This window comes from Rutidosis leptorrhynchoides, chromosome 3 (assembly GCF_046630445.1).
Source record: "Rutidosis leptorrhynchoides isolate AG116_Rl617_1_P2 chromosome 3, CSIRO_AGI_Rlap_v1, whole genome shotgun sequence".
Lineage (NCBI taxonomy): Eukaryota > Viridiplantae > Streptophyta > Magnoliopsida > Asterales > Asteraceae > Rutidosis > Rutidosis leptorrhynchoides.
The window spans coordinates 30598099-30620949 of NC_092335.1; positions in this window are offsets into that span (position 1 = coordinate 30598099).

The following is a 22851-nucleotide window of genomic DNA, read 5'->3' on the forward strand; positions in this document are numbered from 1 at the left end:
TCTGAAAACTCATCGGAGCTCCAGTCACTTGTAAACTCCTCATCATCTATATCTAGTTCAAAAACATCTCGTTGTTCTTCAGACCCTCTAACATATACGATGGACGACTGTATTTTAACCATTATGGTCTCTTGGATGGGATTTGGCGATTGGACTTTTACCAGGACTTTTCCGGCAATTAAATTCTGTTTTCCTTCATTGATATTACAGTTTCTAGTGTCAAAAACCGGACCCCACCAATTTGCAATTTTTTTGAAGGTGCTTTCAGTCCAGCTTGTGATTGGAACCCCATATATGCTTATCCATGTGAGTCTTCCCGAACTTATATGGTTTGAGTTCCATCTTCGAATATTAGAAACCCATCTTTTGATATTGTGATGTTCTTCCCGTAGAATATTTTCGATCGTTGATTGAGAGTCTAAAAGGAGTAAGACGTCTAGGCCTCCAATGTATTTTATTGCGATATTGTTTAGTCCTTCCTCATCGCATATCATTTGTAGCTGTTCCAATATCTCAATATTGTCCACTTGCCCCATTAACGTTCTTTTGAGCAACTCTGAGTTTGCATTGCATTCGTCTAGGGTGATTTCTCTGGGTATATTATGATTTTCTTGGTTTTGTTGAGGAAAGTGGTTTTCTTTGTTTTTGGTAGGGTTCGGGGTATGTTGGGTGTTAACCGGCTTCCATGTCTGTGGGGGTTTAGGTTTGGGTTGATTCGTGGGATTTGTTTGTGTTTGATGATAGTAGTTTGGTCTGGTTTGGTGGATGTATTGGTTGTTGGGGTTAGGATTGTGGTTTGGGTTGGGAAAGGATGATGGTTTTCTTACCGAATTGGTTACCACGTCGTTGAAACTTCTTCCATATTGAATTGAAATCTGAATTAAATCTGCCATTATTAGCTTCATATCTTGATCTGTTTGAACATTTGTTGTAATTGATAGTTTGCTCTTCTTTTCTTTCCCAGGTATTTCGTTCTTGATTTCTTGCTTTGTAAACCCTTAGATATTGATCTCCTATTTTAACATTTCTTAGCTTTTCTGCGAACGATTCAGGGTCATAAATGTCTTCATATCTGGCAAAACCAAACTTTTGTCCGTTTCGTAAAGTTCCTTTGGCCATGTATATTTCAGCCATGGAACCATATCTCTTGAAAAATATCCAGAGATCTGGTACGCCCCAGGTTGTTGGATAGTTGAAGAAAAGAAACGAAGTCACGTGTTTTCCGTTTACCCTTGAAAAAGAATGTCTGTTGTAGTATCCCTTGTCGCCGCCGTACGCCGCCGCCGTGCCTCCAGTGTTTTCATGACCTGCCACTCTCTCTCTAAAATTTTCTCTCATCTCTAAAATTCAAGGGTTTCGTGTTAAATGATACTATTGCCTTGAATATGAATATGGGACTCATATGACATTATAGTTTCGGCTTATGTTTTAGTGGTATTGCGTCTTTTGTTATCTCGACGTACCCTTGAATCATATCAAAATAAGACAGGGAACACTGGCGATTCCACATAGTTACCCATAGTGTTACGAGACACCGCTAGTTTTAAAATTATTAGTAGAAATTACTCGGTAAATTGTATAGGACATCACTAAATTTAACTGAAGGATCCCAAATCTTTTTCGAATTTATAGTTTTCTTTTAAGATGTGCAGGACACTACTATATTTAACTACCCGGACTCATTATATTTTTTCATTTGTAATTTTTTGAAAGTAAACAACCACCAAAATAGCACTTAAATATGATTAGTACTGAAAAATATTTCAGGATCCATTGAGTTTACATCCTGGAATCGGCACTTACGGGGAATGATAATTCGTAAACTAAATGTGAATTTAAACCATCAAAGGGAATGTTTTGTGGCCATGGTAGAATATCTAGCCAAAACTTTTTACAAAATATGTATCAATTCAATTAGTCAATTACTATATTAATGGTCAAGATGATGCGATGTGTAGCCTTTTGATGCTTTTTTAACTCTTGGATTCTATTACTTTATGAAAAGTCAACCGTTGAAAGTATGCACAAATAAAGTAATAGACTTAGTTAACCATGTCAAAATGTTTTTGAAACTATAGTAATTCAAATTATCTAATACATTCTTTCGAATTAAAAAAAAAAAAATGGCAGTCAGATGAACATAGCCTTGTCACAACTTATAATTAATGGAATCTGGGATTGATGTAAAGACCAATAACACCTACTTTCTTTGTATTCCTAGCCAATGTCAACTCTTGACAATAAATCATTTTACTCTTATTAGTTAATACACAAATCATCTTTCAACACAACAATATAAGAAAATTTTGTTCCTGTTTTGTGGGTCCTAATATGCAATTGTAAGATATGATTAGGTTCTGTTTACTAAGAAATGAGTATGAAACCTAGACAGTTGATGAAAATGGTATAAACATATCAAACCTTTATAATGTTAGGATGTATATAATGCAAGTAGCTATCACATAAAGTTATGATTTCAATTGTTCATATTGTAGATAGCTTTAACAATAGGAATGTCACCCTCACTGTTGACCATTTTAATCATCAGTTGGGGTAGGAGAAGTGCCCTCCAACTTTTTTATTTGGTTGAATTAGTAGCCTTTCTATCATTAGGATATGATATATACTCATGTATATAGGAAGAAGTGAAGAAGAGGAACAATGGACCCATACGATCGAAATGATAGAATATAAAGGGCTTATTAGTCTTAGGTATAAGCATATATGCTAATTATGAAGATAGTAGTCAATTAAACCGCAATAAATATGTTACAAACATTCAATAAATACCCTACGGTGTATGAAAAGCAATTTTGTCCTCATCTTTCGCAGCCATGAGGATTTGGTGATAACCCTTATACACATCCAGAAAACATTTGTATCGAAAACCCGATAACGATTCTACCTTCCAGTCAATCTCCGGGAGAGGGTAATTATCTTTAGGACACACTTTGTTAATGTCCTTAAAATCAACGCACATCCGCCAGTTACCATCAGCTTTTTTCACCAACACAGGGTTAGCGACCCATGTCTGGTACCGCACTTTCCGCAGAATGTTTACCCTGACTAGGTTATCAACTTCTGTGCATAACCAATCACTGCGCTCAAGGGCCATGTGCTGCTTCTTCTGCCTAACGGGTGTAAGTGACGGATTAACATTCAACTTATGTTCCGCAATATCCCGCGGGACCCCCGTCATGTCTGATTATGGCCATGCGAAACATTCGCGTTAGCGGACAATATACCGTGCAATTTAGCCTTAGTTTCGGCTGACAAGCCTGCGCCGATTTTGATACGCTTGTCCGGATGCAGTCGGTTGGCTATGACTATACTGCTTTTAAGTTGCTCTCCCATGCTGGGAATGCTTATAGGCACAACTGAACCACATAACTCGGTTGTTTGATGTGACGCGATTGTGGCAACTCCGCCCATTGTAGGAAACTTAATCAAGCCATGCACGACCGATGGTATGACGTTAAAACACCGTATGAAGTTTCTCCCTAGTGGCGCATTATAACGCGAAGTCGAACGGACCACATAAAAGTCAACTAACTCGTGCCTGATCAACTGCGAGTTCTTATCATCCACAAGCTCTACTATTAGCTCTATCCGGCCTAGCGGCCATGAGCTTTCCCTAGAGAATCCTGATAGCGTAATATTGTGTTGGCGTAACTGCGCTTTGACTTCTGCGGGAAGAAAATGATAGCAATGCTCATACATAATGTCGACACCACTTCCGGTGTCAATATGCATACGTTTAATCTGTATTCCGCAGCTAGGAATGCGACACTTGATGATAATTGGCCCGTTAACTGTGTCGATTGACATTACAGGAGGGAATGTGATTGGGAGAAGTTTTCAATCCTGGTGGTCATTGTACTTTCTTCGCTGGCTAACTTTCTCCGCGTCGACCATATTAATGGTTAAATCGGAATTTTTAGCTTTATCTGTTTTCTGGCATGCGAAAGTTTTGGTTTTTGAACCTTCTTCCGCAGCTTTTCCCTTATCCTTCTTTGGTGATTTCAAGTGATCTAATTTACCTGCGCGCAGTGCTTCCATTACTCGTTCCATTAAGTTTTTATACCGATTAGTGTCATGACCGTGATCATCATGGAATTCGGAATACTTTGTTTTATCCCGCTTACCAAATTCTGTCAGCGGAGTTGGAACCGCAAATGTCGCGCATATTGGCTCGGTGGCCAAAATTTCTTTTGGTGTCTTAGACAGGCTTTTGAGTAGCGCATAGCTCTGATTATTAATGCCGCACTGATTATTGTTTCGATAATTACCACTTGCTCGTCCTTTATCATTCCTTATAGGGCCACCGCTAGAATACCTTCCGCGAGAATTGCTTCCACGGCTTTGATCACGCGACCGATCATCATCGTCTTTCCGTGATCGTCTTTCCTTTCATTGCGTGAACTTGCGGTGGGAATATCATTATCTTCGCCACTCCGCATATAATCGTGGCATTCTTTAAGTGCTTCAGCATAAGTTATCGGCACTGTATGGCGCAGACGCTTGACCAACGTTGGGTGACGTTCTGAACTTATACCATGTATGAGCCCAGAAATTTGCTGCTCTGGCTTAAGATCTGGTATGCGCAAGGACTCATTAGTATATCTCGTGAGAAATTCACCCAAAGATTCCTTGGATTTCTGTACAATATCATGACATTCGATTTGAGTGCTTTGCGCGGTCTCTGATTTTGATACTGCAGCAAGAACTTCGTCTGCAGATCCATGAACCCAGATATGCTACCTGCTGGGAGTTTATTAAACCATTCACGAGCAATGCCCTGCAGTGTCATGGGAAATATCTGACAAGCAACCGGATCCACCCACCCTTGGGTGCGCATTGCGCCTTCGAAACGCTGTAGGAAGTCATCTGGATCAGTTAAGCCATTATAAGTACCTAACGTGTGAGGTATCTTTGGTGCTGATGGAAACGGATATGCAGTTATATGCGGAGGAAACTTATCAAAAGTGGTTGGTAGCTCAAATGGTGGTTTAACAGGGTCCCCTTTTAGCCCCGCAAAGAAACACTTCATCATATCCTGAACAAAGTCAGGTTGTGAAAATAAGTGAACCATGTCAGGAGGTGCAGCCTGCATAAATTGACCTGCAAGGTTCACATGTCCCTGAATATTTTGCCAAGGTTGTACCTGTGTCTGCGGGTATAACCAAGGCTGTTGCATTGGAAAAGAAGGAAGGCCTGACGGCGCAGAGTATACCGATAATTTCAAAGGAACCGAAACCTGTAGCGAAGATGTCTGCGAGGCTTGAGGGTATGCCGTTAACAGCCCAACCATATGCGCCGTGCTTTGCTATTCTGTAGTTATTGGCGTCCAATGTGAGTTTGCGTCTGGAATGACACCGAACCCTCAACTATTAAGTAATGCCTGCGCATCTGCGGGGGTCAGAAACTGCGAAACTGGACGCGGCTGTTGCCAAGGTTGGAATGGTGTAAATGATGAATTTTGCTGACCGCTCTGCGTCTGCAGAGGGATTGAAACCGTGGTACTGTAAATAGGTACCTGGCCGCAACATACTACATGCAGACCCACAGCTTCACCGCTAGTGCCTACAAAGATGACTCTTGGATCCACTGCGAAAAATTCCAGCCGTGTGGTTGTGACTGGCGAGTTTTCCCTTGGTGGTATAATTTCATGCGGGAATATCGCCTTATACCTTTGAAAAGGCTCGCCGGACATGGGTGGAGGGTAAGGCGTGTATCCCGTCCCCGTAGTCATAGCCTGCGTCTGCTGATTACCAGACGGTGTGTTCTGATTGTCCGTTTGAGTACGTTCCGATAATCCCTCGGAAGCCATAATACTGTAAAAGAAACAAAAAATTCGAAAATTCTGTAAACAATGAGCCTTATAATTCAAAACTTTTTTAAAAGAAAAAATAATTAAACACGTCTTGAATTAATTCGGCTCTCAACGAAAGCACCACTTGATCATGCATATATTTTCCATAGGGTCAATATGCCTGTTCAACATGTTTAAGGGGGGTTTAAGGATCTTAGAACTTAGCTCTCCGGTTCGGCTACCGTGAATAACCCTGGCCGACTTGATGATGTCGGCGGGGTGGCTAAGTGGTTAAGTCCACCTTTGATAATGTTTGTTGATCAGAAGGCCCCAGCTAAGGTTGTAGGTGTGACGTCCCGTACAAAATTAACGTGTACGGATCATCAACAACAGGATCATTACAAGGTCAAACACTATATGCTGTTTTAAAATAAGTTTGCATTCATAAGAAAGAGTGACGTCATAACCAACATCAAAAGTTTTACAAACGATAGTAGGCTTCTACGAATAGAAGCAATTAACATAAGTACGAGACCCGAAGGTCATTACAAATTCATTGTTTCAAAAGTAACATAGTTTGTTAATGTAAGGTAAACGTTTCATGTAGAGACATCTCTAACAAAAGCAGCGGGAGTCTACACAGCAAGACAACTACAGCGGAAGCATCAAACCTCTAAGCACCTGAGAAAACATGCTTAAAAATGTCAACACGAATGTTGGTAAGCTATAGTTTAAATGTAACAGTAATGTAATGTAGGCCACGAGATTTCAGTATTTCAAAACAGTATGAAAATTGTATGTTCAACCGTGGGCACTTGGTAACTAACTTAACGTAATATCACTGATAATGCCAAAAATGAACATATATTTCATAGCATTATCCCTCAAGAAAGACAAGCTTTTAGTTGCAATTGTTCTATTTACAAGTGATATTCGTTTAAATAATAAAAGGTGAAGACAAAAGACAGATTCGACGAATTGAAGACGCAAACGACCAAAAAGCTCAAAAGTACAAAATACAATCAAAGTGGTTCAAATTATTGATGAGAAACGTTTCCAAATTACAAGAGTACAAGACGCAAAACGCAAAATACAAGATACTAAATTGTACGCAAGGACGTTCAAAAATCCGGAACCGGGACCAGAGTCAACTCTCAACGCTCGATGCAACGGACTAAAAATTATGAGTCAACTATGCACAAGAATAAAATATAATATTTAAATAATTATATAAATTATTTATATATTATATTATATATTATAAACGTCGGCAAACAAGAAAACAAAGGAGTGTGAGCTGACACCTACCACCATGCGATCGCATGGCTTGTAGGCATATTTTCCATGCGATCGCATGACCCTGAAATCCAGGCCACATGCTATAAATTCGCGTGTTTTGGCTCAGTTTTAAAAATATATATCCATCATCTCTCTATCTATCACTCGTATATATATATATATATATATATATATATATATATATATATATATATATATATATATATATATATATATATATATATATATATATATATATATATATATATATATATATATATTTATATTATAATTTTAATTTTAATTTTAAATTCTAATAATAAGGGTATGTTAGCGAATGTTGTAAGGGTGTAAGTCGAAATTCTATCCGTGTAACGCTACGCTATTTTTAATCACTGTAAGTTATGGTTAATGTTATTTTTAATTTAATGTCTCGTAGCTAAGTTATTATTATGCTTATTTAATACCAAAATAATCGTGATGTTGGGCTAAATACTAAAATTGGGTAATTGGGCTTTGGACCATAATTGGGGTTTGGATAAAAAAATGACACTTGTGGAAATTAGACTATGGGCTATTAATGGGCTTTATATTAACTAAAAGATACCTCGTTAATTTAATATATAGACTTATAATTTTACGTATTGAAAGGACCCGTTCATATACATTATAAACGATTCACAATAGTTGATTATAACGCGAGGTATTTGACCTCTATATGATACATTTTACATACATTGCATTCATTTTTAAAAGACAAACTTTCTTTACAACGAAAGTTGACGGCATGCACACCATTTCATAATACATCCAACTATAATTGACATAATAATAATCTTGATGAACTCAATGACTCGAATGCAACGTCTTTCAAAATATGCCATGAATGACTCCAAGTAATATCCTTAAAATGAGCTAATGCACAGCGGAAGATTTCTTTAATACCTGAGAATAAACATGCTTTAAAGTGTCAACTAAAAGGTTGGTGAGTTCATAGATTTATCATAACAATCATTTCAATATATTAATAGACCACAACATTTCCGTTTATAAATATATGTACACTCGCAAGTGTATAAAAGTATTCTATAAGTTGTAGGCACCCTGTAACAAGCCTTAACATTCATGTTTTACCCTCTGAAGTACACCAGATCAGGTTGGTTTAAATAACCTCGAAGTACTAAAGCATCCCATAGTCAGGATGAGGTTTGTCAGGCCCAATAGATCTATCTTTAGGATTCGCGCCTACCGTACATAGACAAGTAGTTTAATGTTACCAAGCTAAGGGTATATTTCCGGTTTAAACCCACGTAGAATTAGTTTTAGTACTTGTGCCTATTTCGTAAAACATTTATAAAAACAGCGCATGTATTCTCAGTCCCAAAAATATATATAAAAGGGAGCAAATGAAACTCACCATACTGTATTTCGTAGTAAAAATACATATAACGTCATTTAACAAGTGCAAGGTTGGCCTCGGATTCATGAACCTATATTAATTATATATATTTATATGTTGGTCAATATTTGTCTAACAATTTTTGGTCAAGTCATAGTGTACCACAATCCTAATGCTCGAGACTAATATACAAAAGTCAACAAAAGTCAACTTGACCCAAAATGACTTCTAAAATTTATACGTGTTTATTATATAACTTAACTATAGTCGTTTTATATATTTAAATATATTTATTAGATTTTATAATAATAAAAGTCATTTATTAATAAAAATTTATATTAACGTTTATATATGATAAAATATACTTTTATATATCTTAAGTAGTAAAATTTATAAAGTTCACTTAATATCGTAAAACTGTAGTGGTAAGTATTATTAATGTAGTTATATTACGCGTGGTGAAAAATATCTTTGTATCCCCTATTTATTTAATAAAATAATATTGATCATAATAATAATAAGTAAAAGTTGTATTATTTTGTAATAATAATTATTATTATTATTCTATAAAAAAATAACAATATTTATATTTACTAAAAATGGTATTATGATAAAATGATAATACTAACATAATAGTAATAATGATATTTTATAATAACAATGATATTTCTATTAAAATAATAACGACGATAGTAATAATAATCATTTTAACAATAATACTAAAATTCAGTTGACTATAACTTCTAATCCGTTCATCAAAACCATTCGATATCTAAATGAAAAGTTCTTAATTTTTCGTTAGCTTTCCAATGACATGCATATCATATACCCTATCTCAGTAGCATATGTATCTAATTCAGGATTCAACAAACCTATCTAAGTATAATATCGAATGTACAAGAATGCATAATCCTATATACTCGAGCACTAGTCAGGGATACACTATTGATATATAAAAGTTAAGTTATGAGTGCTCACGTATCAATATTGAGATTCAATATTGCAGGAAAGTACGTAGACGCAACGGAGATGATAAACACTAGATTGACCTCACGAGCATACCCATGAACCATACCCATCACCTCCATAGCTATAACCCATAATTTCCTTAGCTTCGACTCATTCAAAAAACTATTTTGAAATCACTCGGACATCACTCCGTCGTAATATTTTATGTATACTAATAATATCTTGAAATAATACAGAGCAAATATATATATATATATATATATATATATATATATATATATATATATATATATATATATATATATATATATATATATATATATATATATATATATATATATATATATATATATATATATATATATATAAATCGATTGAGAGAGTTTAGAGAAATATATTTTCAAGTTTCTATGAAATAATGAAACCTATTGAATTCTATTTATAATATATTTTTGAATTATTAAAGTGAATTATTAAAGTATGAGTTATTAAAGTGAATTATTAAAGTATGAATTATTAAAGTGAATTATTAAAGTATGAATTATGAAAGTGAATTATTAAAGTATGAATTATTAAAGTGAATTATTAAAGTATAAATTATTAAAGTGAATTATTAAAGTATGAATTATTAAAGTGAATTATTAAAGTTAAAGTAAAGTAAAGGTAAAGTTAAAGTATAGTAAAAGTATAAAAACTATGTATGTATAATACGCGTATAAATATATATAATATTAATTTAAATCGTTATATATATTTAATGAAATAAAATATAAATATCGTTATATTTATTATACTGGTTAAGTAATGAGTTGTCAAAAGTGATTCTAGATATTTATAAAAGTTATATATGTTTTAATAATAAAGTTCTTTTTAAACTGAAAACGTTTTTGTACGTTTGAAAATAGATTAATAGAATATTATGGAAACCAATTCTCCACTAGCTTTTGTCTAACTTTCGTAAATGACACTTTTTATTTTTATTTATAAATAGCTTTACAAATTATTTCGAATATCGTTAAGAGGAATAGATTTTCTCAAATCATAGTGGACCTCTCAACAGAGGCTTGTAATCATAATTCAATGTTTATGATAATTCAATCATTTAATATATATATTTTTAATTTCGTCGATAATCATATTGAAACAAATACGTTCATATAAAGCATTATACGTTTAAATACTTTGTTGACATTTTCAATTTATAACATATACACATATACATACATATTCATATATGTTCATTTAATGGTTAGTGAATCATTGGAATTTGGTCGAGGTTTAAATGAATGTATAAACATAGTTTAAAATCCTTGAGATTTAACTTAACAAACATTGCTTATCGTGTCAGAATAATATAAAGATAAAGTTTAAATTTAGTCAGAAATTTCCGGGTCGTCACAGTACCTACCCGTTAAAGAAATTTCGTCCCCGAAATTTGATAGAGGTCGTTATGGCTAACAATGAGAATGTTATTATGACGTAACGATTATGAAGTTTTATCATGTCTAAGAAGTATGGATAAAATAATTCGATTACTCGAAGCGTATGAGGGAAGTTATCGTAAATGAAGGAAATAAGATTATAGTGATTCGTCATATCTTTTGACGTCATCACAATTGATCTCCGAATTTAAAGAAAATCTTTGTAATCTATGTTGTATTTGATGCTTCGGTGATTAAGCAGATTATGATTCTCTTCGAATTAATACGATAATCCATCTTGATTTCTCTGTCGGGTATTTCACTATAAATCTACCTCCTTCATTTCCTTACAACTCACACCTTCTATTCTTTCTCCCTCAACTCATATTTTAAAGTATTTGTCAATATGCTTCATCCAGTACTGATTCTCGATATACTCCTCAATTTCATATATGTCATTCTTCTTTTTCATCTGCCTCCGGAAGAATCTATTTACTTCTACTATACTCTCAGTTTTATAGTGTTTTTAGTTCTTCAGTGTCTTTATATTGCTATATGCATTGATATATACGGTTTATAATTTTTGGGTGGTTGTTGGGTTTTATATCTTCCCTTATATTTTAAAGCCCCTGCTTTTGTCTTCTATAATCATTGACATCCATAGTTAATGCTCCATTCTATTTGCTGCGATTTATACTCCCATTTCTATTTTGGAGTTTTGTCCTTTCATTTCTTCTTCTTGCGATTAAGCAACGTTTGTCATGGTCCAGTATTCGCAGATATGAATTTTTGAATGAACATAGTTAATGTTCTAAGAAGGGTACGATCTTGATTTGTTAATTTATCAGAATACCCTGAAAAGACCGAATCATCAAGAAAATATATTCTTGATATTTTTAGAGATTAAATAGAATACAAGAGTCGTGTAACATGGAACATGATGACGGCATGGTCTGTGAATCGTCATGTCCCATTAGAAACTCAGCATGACTTACTGTAATATAATCACGTTGATCAAGTGTCATTATATTATACTAACTCATGCTTCAGTTCCCAACACTACTTCAAAACATTCATAATTTAAACTCGAAAGTTTATAGAATATAGAAACTAATAGTTTCTTATATGATGTAACACTGATAGCACAAAGAGATAAATGACTTCAGATAAGATTAGTTGTGAAAATATCTTCAGAAATATCGCGGATATTTATAATGAAAGATATGATAATATCTTAGAATTTCTAATATTGATGGATGATGATGAATATTTGTCTGTAAAGGTTTAGAATAAAGAGTAAGGTATTCGTTAATGACTTTAGCAGGCACTGAATCATTTGGATTCTTTAAAGGCAGATTTAGTCTTTGTGATTTGTCCACAGCCTCTTTCATAGTCTGTTCAATCCATTTTCCAGTTCCAAACCTTCTCTTTTTCTCAGCTTTACCACCTTACTATTCTTTGTCATCAAACTTTTTACTGTTAAGATCGTTTACAGTTTTTGATGCTTCATCAGCATTTCAAGAACTAGTTTGCAGTTCAAAATATTTTTCAGAACTTCACATTCAAAGTATGTAAGTCCAGGAGATAGACGTTTTACGTACACATATAACTGTTGGCGTAGACATGCTGCGAGATTTCAAAATACTAGTTACTGTTTTCCGATGATTCGTATGAAAATTCTTGTTACAAGATGCGAATGAGTAAATGATGTGATTTCAATAAATATAATGATTTTTCGAATAGTCAAAGATAATTGAAGTTGTTGGCAAGTTTATTGCTAAGGTGGCGAGATATGAAAGGTCCCCAGTAACGATGACGAAAGGGCAACGTATCTATCAAGGTTATAATAAGACTAGTCCAACTAAAAAGTCGAAGTTGACTTGCTGGAGCTGTGACAAAACTGTCTACTTTGAAAAGGAATTGAAAAGTCATTTTAGCTAATAAATGCCAAAGGGTCTGACACGGATACGCGTCGAACTATGACTTTGGCTTCGAGTACTTTTTAGGTACATAAATGTGGGTAATATGTGGTTGGATCATCATCTCGATTGTTCATTGTTTGAAGTGTCTTCGAAAACTTCAGAGAGTTTGAACACAGTTTGTAATCGTTAATGTACATATGATGTTCTAACACAGTTTTGAAGTCAAAGTATAGCTTTGAAAGATGTAGGAATCTAAGAGTGATGTCTTCTGTTAAATCATGACTTGGATTTTGATTTGTCAAAATCAGAATGCATAATCAAATTTGGGTGAGAATGGTTGTTTTGATTACTATACAAGAATGTATATTGTTGTGAGATTTTGGGAGTATAGTTGATGATTTGCTTAATCAGATTCGAAAAATGTAACATATTAATTGTGAATTTATATATCTCTCGGGTATTACCTACCCGTTAAATTTTTTTTCACAATTAATATTTTGTACAACAGAATTTTATTACAGTCTTTATGAAAATATATATGTGCATATTTTCCTCAGATGTAACATAGATTTAATGAGTTAATATTAAATTAAACTCATTTGATTTACGGTTGAAACTAGAACTGAATAATCCCTAAAGACTTTAGAAATTACATAACTTTTACGGAATATTTATTCAATAAAATTGAAATTATGAATTAATACTTCGTTATTTGTTGGTGTTTGTAACCCTTGCACCATATTCTCTAAAGCCACTACTCGAGCGCGAAGCGCGTTGACTTCTTCTATTACACCGGGGTGATTGTCGGTTCGGACGAGCGGATAAATAAAATCTAGAATTTGATGTAGTATATAATCGTGACGAGATACTCTGGAAATGAGAGAGAAAATGGTGTTTCGGACCGATTCACCGGTAAGTGCTTAAGGTTCATCGCCAAGAGGGCAATGTGGTGGATGGAAGGGATCACCTTCTTCTTGTCTCCAATTATTGAGGAGGCTACGAACCTATCCCCAATTCATCCAGAATAGATGATGGCTAATTGGTTGATCCATTCCGGTCACACTGCTTTCGGAGCTTGAGTGGGATTCCATATAGGAATTCGAGGGACTTGAACTAATGGCAAATTCCATTTCGTTCGATTGAATAAAGGATTTTTCGATATGAAATGATTTTTTAGCTATCGGGTGGTATTCTAATTACATAGAATATCTATATATATAGCGCAAAAGATTTCGTAGATTACGGAGGAATTTACAGGATATGTCAGGCAAAGTTTACGGTAACAGATACGCTAAGATATGGATTAGCAGATACGCTAAGATATGAATTTTGTCTATACACTATTCATGCAATCAATGCAGTAAGACGTGTCTAGACTAAGAATGATAAGCAGGAAATTTCCGACAAAAATGATAAGCAAAACTTTTGACATGCAGACACGGTCGAAGTCCATGCTCACTAATGCATTGTAACGACTATCAGTTAGACACACTAATGCAGACCTGGTTCGCTAAGACCACCGCTCTGATACCAACTGAAAGGACCCGTTCATATACATTATAAATGATTTACAATAGTTGATTACATTGCGAGGTATTTGACCTCTATATGATACATTTTACAAACATTGCATTCGTTTTTAAAAGACAAACTTTCTTTACAACGAAAGTTGACGGCATGCACACCATTTCATAATACATCCAACTATAATTGACATAATAATAATCTTGATGAACTCAATGACTCGAATGCAACGTCTTTCAAAATATGCCATGAATGACTCCAAGTAATATCCTTAAAATGAGCTAATTCACAGTGGAAGATTTCTTTAATACCTGAGAATAAACATGCTTTAAAGTGTCAACCAAAAGGTTGGTGAGTTCATAGGGTTATCATAACAATCATTTCAATATATTAATAGACCACAAGATTTTCGTTTATAAATATATGTACACTCGCAAGTGTATAAAAGTATTCTATAAGTTGTAGGCACCCGGTAACAAGCCTTAACGTTCATGTTTTACCCTCTGAAGTACACCAGATCAGGTGTGTTTAAAATAACCTCGAAGTACTAAAGCATCCCATAGTCAGGATGGGGTTTGTCAGGCCCAATAGATCTATCTTTAGGATTCGCGCCTACCGTACATAGACAAGTAGTTTAATGTTACCAAGCTAAGGGTATATTTCTAGTTTAAACCCACGTAGAATTAGTTTTAGTACTTGTGCCTATTTCGTAAAACATTTATAAAAACAGCGCATGTATTCTCAGTCCCAAAAATATATATAAAAGGGAGCAAATGAAACTCACCATACTGTATTTCGTAGTAAAAATACATATAACGTCATTTAACAAGTGCAAGGTTGGCCTCGGATTCACGAACCTATATTAATTATATATATTTATATGTTGGTCAATATTTGTCTAACAATTTTTGGTCAAGTCATAGTGTACCACAATCCTAATGCTCGAGACTAATATGCAAAAGTCAACAAAAGTGAACTTGACCCAAAATGACTTCTAAAATTTATATGTGTTTATTATATAACTTAACTATAGTCGTTTTATATATTTAAATATATTTATTAGATTTTATAATAATAAAAGTCATTTATTAATAAAAATTTATATTAACGTTTATATATGATAAAATATACTTTTATATATCTTAAGTAGTAAAATTTATAAAGTTCACTTAATATCGTAAAACTATAGTGGTAAGTATTATTAATGTAGTTATATTACGCGTGGTGAAAAATATCTTTGTATCCCCTATTTATTTGATAAAATAATATTGATCATAATAATAATAAGTAAAAGTTGTATTATTTTGTAATAATAATTATTATTATTCTATAAAAAAATAACAATATTTATATTTACTAAAAATGGTATTATGATAAAATGATAATACTAACATAATAGTAATAATGATATTTTATAATAACAATGATATTTCTATTAAAATAATAACGACGATAGTAATAACAATTATTTTAACAATAATACTAAAATTCAGTTGACTATAACTTCTAATCCGTTCATCGAAACCATTCGATATCTAAATGAAAAGTTCTTAATTTTTCGCTAGCTTTCCAATGACATGCATATCATATACCCTATCTCAGTAGCATATGTATCTAATTCAAGATTCAACAAACCTATCTAAGGACAATATCAAATGTACAAGCATGCATAATCCTATATACTCGAGCACTAGTCAGGGATACACTATTGATATATAAAAGTTAAGTTATGAGTGCTCACGTATCAATATTGAGATTCAATATTCCAGGAAAGTACGTAGACGCAACGGAGATGATAAACACTAGATTGACCTCACGAGCATACCCATGAACCATACCCATCACCTCCATAGCTATAACCCATAATTTCCTTAACTTCGACTCATTCAAAAAACTATTTTGAAATTACTCGGACATCACTCCGTCGTAATATTTTATGTATACTAATAATATCTTGAAATAATACAGAGCAAATATATATATATATATATATATATATATATATATATATATATATAAATCGATTGAGAGAGTTTAGAGAAATATATTTTCAAGTTTCTATGAAATAATGAAACCTATTGAATTCTATTTATAATAGATTTTTGAATTATTAAAGTGAATTATTAAAGTATGAATTATTAAAGTGAATTATTAAAGTATGAATTATTAAAGTGAATTATTAAAGTGAATTATTAAAGTATGAATTATTAAAGTGAATTATTAAAGTATGAATTATTAAAGTGAATTATTAAAGTTAAAGTAAAATAAAAGTAAAGTAAAGGTAAAGTTAAAGTATAGTAAAAGTATAAAAACTATGTATGTATAATACGCGTATAAATATATATATAATATTAATTTAAATCGTTATATATATTTAATGAAATAAAATATAAATATCGTTATATTTATTATACTGGTTAAGTAATGAGTTGTCAAAAGTGATTCTAGATATTTATAAAAGTTATATACGTTTTAATAATAAAGTTCTTTTTAAACTGAAAACATTTTTGTGCGTTTGAAAATAGATTAATAGAATATTATGGAAATCAATTCTCCACTAGCTTTTGTCTAACTTTCGTAAATGACACTTTTTATTTTTATTTATAAATAGCTTTACAAATTATTCCGAATATCGTTAAGAGGAATAGATTTTCTCAAATCATAGTGGACATCTCAACAGAGACTTGTAATCATAATTCAATGTTTCTGATAATTCAATCATTTAATATATTTTTTTATTTCGTCGATAATCATATTGAAACAAATACGTTCATATAAAGCATTATACGTTTAAATACTTTGTTGACATTTTCAATTTATAACATATACACATATACATACATATTCATATATGTTCATTTAATGGTTCGTGAATCATTGAAATTTGGTCGAGGTTTAAATGAATGTATAAACATAGTTTAAAATCCTTGAGATTTAACTTAACAAACACTGCTTATCGTGTCAGAATAATATAAAGATAAAGTTTAAATTTAGTCGGAAATTTCCGGGTCGTCACACGTATTTATATATAACCACATAAGCTTGACTGGGTACGGTGGGCGGGATATCTATAAATACCAATAATTGTTCATTTCACCGGACACGAAACTGGATTAATAGTTAATAGACTTGTTGAAACAGGGGTGGATTACATTCAAGGGTAATTGGTGTAATTGTTAACAAAGTAGTAAAACCTTAGTTTACACGCAGTCGATAACCTGGTGTATTCATTAAACAAAGTATTAAGACCTTGTTACAATTCGAATCCCCAATTAGTTGGAGTATTTGACTTCGGGAATAAGAATAATTTGACGAAGACTTCCGCATTTTATGATTATGACTGATGGACTATTATGGACAAATCCGTATGGACATATTGAATAATCCAGGACAAAGGACAATTAATCCATGAGAATAAACTAAAAACAACACGTCAAACATCATGATTATGGAAGTTTAAATAAGCATAATTCCTTTATTTCATATTTAATTTCCTTTATTTTATATTTAATTGCACTTTTAATTACCGCACTTTTATTTATGGTCATTGTATTTAATTGCATTTTTAATTATCGTTCTCTTTAATTATCGCAATTTTATTTATCGCACTTTTATTTATCGCAATTTCATTATCGTTATTTACTTTACGCTTTAAATTAAGTTGTATTTATATTTAATATTTTACATTAGGTTTTAACTGCGACTAAAGTTTTAAAATCGACAAACCGGTCATTAAACGGTAAAAACCCCCCTTTATAATAATAATACTACTTATATATATTTTTGTATTTTTACAATTATAAGTTAAAAATATAGCGTTAAGCTTGGCTAAAGATCCCTGTGGAACGAACCAGACTTACTAAAAACTACACTACTGTACGATTAGATACACTGCCTATAAGTGTTGTAGCAAGGTTTAGGTATATCCATTCTATAAATAAATAAATATCTTGTGTAAAATTGTATCATATTTAATAGTATTTCGTTGTAAAAATAATACTATTTCATATACCCCTCGCATAACATCATGTATTTTTGGTGCCGCTGCCGGGGATATTGCTTAAACGCCGGAAGCGAAACGCTATATATAAAAAAAGGATTTTTTTTTTTAGTTTACTTTTATAAAAATACGCTTTTATAAAAATACGTTTTAAATATACGAAAATATATATATATATATATATATATATATATATATATATATATATATATATATATATATATATATATATATATATATATATATATATATATATATATATATATAAGAGTTTGTTAAATATATAAGTTTTATAAAGTTTCTTTATTTTTATTTTAGTTTGTAAAAATATAAGTTTTATATAAATATTTTTTTTATTTAAACAGAAAAACAAAAAAAAAAATTATAAAAACACTCTTGGCCCGTTACTGTAGCAGTCCAGATCATGGCCCGAAATCCTACCTCATGCGATCGCATGAGGTTTTAACTATCAAACCATGCGATCTCATGGGTTGACTTGACAGGCCTGGTAACCTCAGCCGACTGTTTAGGGTTTGGTTTATTTATAATTATTATAATTAAAACCCTAATTAGGGTTATATTTAATAATTATTTGTTTTAGTTTTTAATTAATTTGTATTATTAAGTGTAATTAGTTTTATAAATATACTAAATTAATACTTTTATAAAATAAATAATATAAAAATAATATTTTTATAAAAAATTGTAATTTTTACAACTTTAAGTTTATTTTTATATTTTGTATCTTTTTATTCGTTTTAGCGTAATATTTGTATTTTTCGCTCGTATTTAATTTTAAGTTATAGTTTTTGCCGTAGTTATTTTTATTTCTAGATTTCTAGGCTTTGCCGTAAAATTCCTTAAGTGCTTTTTCTTTAGACTAAGATTTAGGTGCTTTAGAAATTTGCGACGCCATTTTTAAATTTTAGTACCTTGTTTAAGTTATTGCCGTTTTGGGATATAGTATTTTTCTAAGCTTTAATATTTTTAGACGTAACTTTTAATTCTTAGTTTTTAGTTCCTTTTTAAGTTTCGACGCGCTACTTTCTTATTTTTATTTTTCGACGCCTATTATTTTTCGACCTTTTATTTTTCAACGTTTTTCGACGCGCTTTTTTTCTTTCTTATTTCTCGCCGCTATAGTTTATAGGACATAGAATTTTTTCTATTTTTTCTTTAAATTTCAACGAAAAAATTATTTTAAGCGGTTAAATTGATAGATATCCAAATTTTCTGCTTCGTAGTAATAGTTGGATTTGTTAGTGGCTGAGTTGTGAGCTTCCGATTTAAAGGGTTCTGGCTCCCTGCTGCATCTATTGGCTATTCGAAATGTGGGCAAAAGCAGAAAAGTCTGTTAATTTGATAACTTAAATAATTTTTATCTTTTATAACTAATAGGATATTCAGTGAATGCACCGAGCAAAACGTTCACCACCTTTTGTACGTTCACCACCTGTAACTCGATCAAGACATCTAGCAAATATTGTCGCCGTTGATTTTTCTTTAGAATCGTCATCCAGTCAACCAAGTATTCCAATTCAAATTTCCGATAATCCATTTTTTGAACCCGACCTCACAATTGAGAATCCGGAGAATAATCAGGGACAATTCATAGATCCTGAACCACTAATCTTTCCTCCGGAACCACCAATAATTCAAACAGAGATTGTTGAGGAACCAACCATTAAATCAGAATCCTCTAGTGATTCAGATTCAACAAATTCAATCATGGAAAATCTGGAACCTCTAAGTATGGAAGACCGAATGCGAGCTAAACGCACTGGCCAAGGTCACGCAATTACTCAAGCTGACATTAATGCGCCAGATTATGAAATCAAAGGACAAATCCTACACATGGTGACTAATCAATGCCAATTTAGTAGTGCGCCGAAGGAAGATCCAAATGACCATCTTCGTACCTTTAATAGGATCTGCACTCTATTTAAAATAAGAGAAGTGGAGGATGAACAGATCTATCTCATGTTATTTCCCTAGACTTTAAAGGGAGAAGCCAAAGATTGGTTAGAATCGTTACCTGAAGGGGCGATTGATACATGGGACGTTTTAGTTGAAAAATTTCTTAAACAATTTTTTTCGGCATCTAAAGCCGTAAGACTTCAAGGAGAAATTGTTACGTTCACACAAAAGCCAAACGAAACTCTATATGAAGCTTGGACAAGATTTGGAAAGTTATTAAGAGGATGTTCGCAACATGGTTTAGACACTTGTCAAATAGTACAAATATTCTACCAAGGATGCGACATCACTACAAGGAAAGACATCGATATAGCAGCTGGTGGTTCCATTATGAAGAAAACCGCAACTGACGTTTACAAAATTATTGATAACACTGCTTCCCACTCACATGAGTGGCATCAAGAAAAAGATATCGTTAGATTATCTAAAGCAGCTAGAGCCGATTCTAGCCATGACTTCGATTCCATTTCCGCAAAGATAGATGCTGTCGAGAGACGAATGGAACAGATGACTAAAGATATTCACTCAATACGAATTAGTTGTGAGCAGTGTGGAGGACCACATTTGACAAAAGATTGTCTCAGTATTGAACTAACAATGGAACAAAGAGAGAATGTTTCATACATAAACCAAAGGCCTGGAAATAATTATCAGAATAATTATCAACCGCCAAGACCGATCTACAATCAAAACCAGAATTATAACCGAAATGTTCTATACAACAACCAACAAGGTCCAAGTAATCAACAAGTATCCAACAATACTTACAATCAGCAAAGACCTAATTTTCAAAACAAACCACCACAAACCGATGATAAAAAGCCAAATTTAGAAGACATGATGTCGAAGCTAGTTGATTCTCAAACGCAGTTTTTCACATCTCAGAAACAAACCAATGAACAAAATGCTCAAGCATTTAGAAATCAACAAGCTTTTATTCAAAATTTAGAACAAGAAGTGAGCAACCTAGCAAGGTTAATAGGTGAAAGAAAACCGGGAAGTTTACCTAGTGATACAAATGCTAACCCCCGGAATGAAACAGCTAAAGCCATTACCACTAGAAGTGGTATCACACTTAAACCACCTGAAATACCTGTAATTTCTGATGATGCTATTCCTACTCCACAAGAACCACAATCTGAACGAGATAAGGAAAAAGAACTGGTAGTTGAAAAGGTTAATGAAGATAACACAGTTAAGGCTAAACCTTATGTTAAACCATACCAACCACCACTTCCTTACCCGAGTAAAATGAAAAAGGAGAGACTTGAAGCCGAGCAATCCAAATTCTTGGATATGTTTAAACAGATAAATGTCAATCTTCCTTTCATTGATGTAATTTCAGGAATGCCTAGATATGCTAAATTCTTGAAAGATTTAATCACGAATAGAAAGAAAATGGAGAAACTCTCGGCTGTTACTATGAATGCTAATTGTTCTGCAGTGCTGTTGAATAAGGTACCAGAAAAACTTTTAGATCTAGGAAGTTTCACAATTCCATGTTTTCTGGGAAGTCTTAGTTCAATTGAAGCATTGGCAGACTTAGGTGCAAGTATAAATTTAATGCCACATTCATTATACGCTAAACTAGACCTTGGACAATTGAAACCAACATGAATAAGCATACAACTAGCCGATCGATCAGTAAAATATCCTAGAGGGATAATGGAGAACATGCTAGTTAAAGTTGGTACTTTAGTATTTCCAGTAGATTTTGTTATTCTGGATATGGAAGAAGATTCTCGAGTTCCTCTCATATTAGGAAGACCATTCTTAAACACAGCTAAAGCAATAATAGACGTGTTTGGTAAGAAACTGACCCTAAGTATAGAGGACGAGAGTGTCACCTTTTCAGTTGATAGAGCAATGCAACAACTGCAATCTGCAGATGATACATGTTATTATATTCAAACTATAGATTCACATGTAGAATTGTTAGAAGAATTTCCAGAATTACAAGGAACAGGAGAATGTTCTTTAGGAGAAGGAATTGAACCAATTGATGAAACTGAAATGTTAGCTACACTTATGGCTAATGGATATGAACCAACAATAGAAGAAATTCAAATGCTAAAAGAAGAAGACAGATATCGATATAAATCATCGATAGAAGAACCACCGACATTAGAGTTAAAGCCACTTCCAAACCATTTGGAATATGCTTATTTACATGGTGAGTCTGAATTACCTGTAATAATATCGTCTTCTCTTACTAAAAATGAAAAATCTAAACTCATTTCTGTGCTAAAAGCTCATAAACCAGCTATTGCATGGAAGATTCATGATATTAAAGGAATAAGTCCTTCATATTGCACACATAAAATCCTTATGGAAGAAGGTCATAAAACGTATGTGCAACGCCAACGAAGACTAAATCCTAATATGCAAGATGTTTTTAAGAAAGAAATTATTAAACTGCTAGATGCAGGTTTAATTTATCCAATTTCTGATAGTCCATGGGTAAGCCCAGTTCAATGCGTACCTAAGAAGGGTGGCATGACTGTCATTACAAATGAAAAAAATGAGCTTATTCCTACTAGGACTGTAAC